The following is a 3503-nucleotide window of genomic DNA, read 5'->3' as shown; positions in this document are numbered from 1 at the left end:
GCCCGGGGAGGACCCCGGAGAACATTCTTCCCTCCTTGTGTATCGTGGCAGCAGTAACCTGTGGAGAGTCCGGAGGGCGGCTGCCAATCAACCTGGGCCTAGCGCCTCCCCCAACAACCGGCTCTTCGTGCTTGACTCTCTCAGGGCTGAGGTCCTGGAGTGGGCCCACGCGTCTCGACTGGCCTGCCATCATGGAGCATGTCGGACGGCAGGTCTGCTGAAGCAGAGGTTTTGGTGGCCTTCCCTGGGGGAGGATGTCCAGGAGTTCGTCAACGCCTGTCCCGTCTGCAACCAGGAGAAACAACCACGCCGAGCACCTGCCGGGCTACTGCAACCTCTGCCGGTTCCTCGTCAACCCTGGACACATATCGCCCTGGACTTCGGGCTTCACCGGGCTGCCCCAGTCTGTGGGGAACACTGTCATTCTGACCATCACCGACAGATTCAGTAAGATGGCTCACTTCGTGCCCCTGCCTAAGCTGCCGTCGGCAAAGGAGATGGCCCAACTTGTGATCCAGCACGTCTTTTGGCTTCACGGATTACCGGAGAGTGTGGTGTCAGACAGGGGTCCTCAGTTTACCTCTGTCTTCTGGAAAGAGTTCTGCGGGAATCTGTGTCAAGTTATTTCTGGGGGTGAAGGTTTTCCTTTTCTCTCAGGTTTATTTGCCCTTATTTTCCAACTTGAAAGGAATTGCAAGATTGAAGGTTGAATAGGATTTCACTCAGAGGCAACAGTCTGGGTTTCCGTTTTCTTTTTTTTCCTTTATTATACTGTTTCCATCAGGGTGACTTCTTAGTTTACAGACAGACAGCCCAAGATCACAACAGGTAGCCCAGTGGCCACTAGGTGAAAAACCTTGAAATAGAAACATATGGGATTGTTCGACAATAAAGAAATGAACATGTTTAAGAAACTCACACAGACATATTACACATAAAACCCAATAGTCATAAATATAAATGTGCAAACTCGCAATAATGTAACCAAACAAGTAGGCTACACCATAATTTCATTAAGACAACCAGGTTTAACTGTGTTTCAGTCGCTATAAACTGCAACAATGTACCTGTTTGGGCCTGCGCCTCTCACTGAACGCCAACATCCTAATTGTAAGCAGCGCTACTTTGTGAAAGTGAACGTTCTAATTCAACAATCAGCGCAATCAAAATGCAGTACTACGTCTTCTTCTGACACACTGAGATGTAAAGCTTAAAACAAATCAAAATGGTGCTTACCAACTGTCCCTCCAGATCTTGCGAGCAAACACCTTGAGTATTGTCTCTGCTGCTTTCTAGCCTGGGAGTGAGGACAATTGGAAATACCTTGCAGGTGTGGAAGGCACGCCTCTGCGTGATGACGTCACAAACCTTTACCCTATCCTACTTGCAATTACACATTCCCACCACTAGGAACCACTAGAGTGCCGAGCAAGTAACAAGGGGTTTGGCTTTACAATCTGGGAGCCACCGCCTGTCTGTCCTCAGGATTCCACCCGCAGACCAATGGCCAGACGGAGAGGATTAATCAGGACCTGGAGATGGCCCCCGGCGCATGGCGACATGGGACCCGGCCACATGGTCGAGTATGCCCACAACTCCCTGATCAGTTCGGCGACGGGAATGTCACCGTTCCAGTGTGTTTTTGGATATCAACCCCCTCTGTTCCCGGCACAAGCAGGCAAAACGTCTTGTCCCTCTGCAGCAGCTTATGCCCGCTGCTGCAGGCGGACGTGGGCCCAGGCTCGGGCCAATCTTCTGAGGGCGGGCTCCTGGTACAAGGCGGCGGCCAACCGGCACCGGACCCCAGCCCCCAGATACAGAGTGGGACAACGCGTGTGGTTATCTACGCGGGACCTGCCTCTTCGGGGGGAATCCAGGAAAATGGCCCCGCGGTTTGTGGGACCATTCCCCATCGTCAGAGTCAGCAGCCCAGCGGCAGTCAGACTCCGGCTTCCCCGGTCAATGCACGTGGACCCCACCTTCCACGTTTCTCCGATTAAGCCTGCCCACGAGAGCCCCTTGGTTCCGGATCGCCCGGCCCCACCTCCCCCGCTGCTAGTGGATGGGGGCCCGGCGCACACCGTCAGTCGGCTCCTGCGCTCCAGACCCCGCGGCAGGGGTCTCCAATACCTGGTCGATTGGCAGGGTTATGGACCTGAGGAGAGGTCCTGGGTACCGGCACGTCACATCCTGGACAAGGAGCTAGGTCGGGACTTCCACACCAGACACACGGATCAGCCTTCACGACCCAGGAGAGTAGGTCGTGCCAGACCTCGGAGGCCCGAACCAGACCTGGAGGCGGAGAACGAGGACCGTGGGTTGGAGTCGTCAGGGTCACAGGAGTTCTGACCCCCCCACCCACCCTTCCCCAGGAGGGCGACCCTGGACTTTACTTGGGGACGTCGGGGGACGTCCCTTGAGGGGGGGGCACTGTCACAGCTGTAACGGTAACTCTATGCGCTGCTCAATGGTCAACACTGGACTTGAATCAACTTCAGCAGCCACCAACAATTTTTCAGGTTCCACATGATGTAACCTTGACTTGAGAACCCCTAACTTGGACATGTAAAAGAAAATGTAAGGTCTATCGTCAAAGAATCTGTTTAAAGGCCTAAATCCAGCTTAAAATGCTCTGCGATCCTCACCAGTTGTTCTCTCAAACAGTGGTCCAAAACATCCTCTGTTGGAGCTCTTAAAAAAATCCTCTACAGAAGTAATTTGCGAGAACTGATTGAATTTCTTACCTGCCCCGATTTGTCACAACCAGTATGATACTAAAACAAATTGCAATTCACTTGGTATCGAGCTCCTGTCCAGCACCTCCACAGTCAAATCATTATTGCTGCCAGTCCCTCTGTCTGCCTAACCAAAAGCGTGTGTAGTATCTGAAGCCTGTGCATCTATACTGCTCACAAAAAAGGAGCACTTTAAAGAAACACATTAGATACATCAGATCTCAATATGAAGTTGGATATCTATACAAATAACGACAGGGCAGTGTCTTAGGAACAAAAGGATGCCAAGTCTTTTAATGGAAATAAAAGTTTTCAGCCTACAGAGGGCTCAATCGTGTAGACACCATAAAATCAGAGTGAAATGAAGATGTGGCAGGCTAGTCCATTTTTTCCAAAACTTAATTTCTGCAACTCAAAATGCTTTTCAGTATCCTGTGTGGCCCCCACGAGCTTGTATGCATGCTTGACAACGTCGCGGCATGCTCCTAATGAGACGACGGATGGTGTCTTGTGGCATTTCCTCCCAGATCTGTGTGAGGGCATCCCTGAGCTGTTGTACAGTCTGAGGAGCAACCTGGTGGCGCCTAATGGACCGAAACATAATGTCCCAGAGATGTTCTATTGGGTTTAAGTCATGGGATCGTGAAGGCCATTCAATTTTTTCAATTCCTTCATCCTCCAGATACTGCCTGCATACTCTTGCCATGTGAGGCCGGGCATTGTCGTGCATTAGGAGGAAACCAGGACCTACTGCACCAGCGTATGGTC

This window comes from Takifugu flavidus, unplaced genomic scaffold (genome assembly GCF_003711565.1).
Source record: "Takifugu flavidus isolate HTHZ2018 unplaced genomic scaffold, ASM371156v2 ctg223, whole genome shotgun sequence".
Classification (NCBI taxonomy): Eukaryota; Metazoa; Chordata; class Actinopteri; order Tetraodontiformes; family Tetraodontidae; genus Takifugu; species Takifugu flavidus.
The sequence above is the reverse complement of the archived record's forward strand: the minus strand, read 5'-3'. Positions refer to the sequence as shown.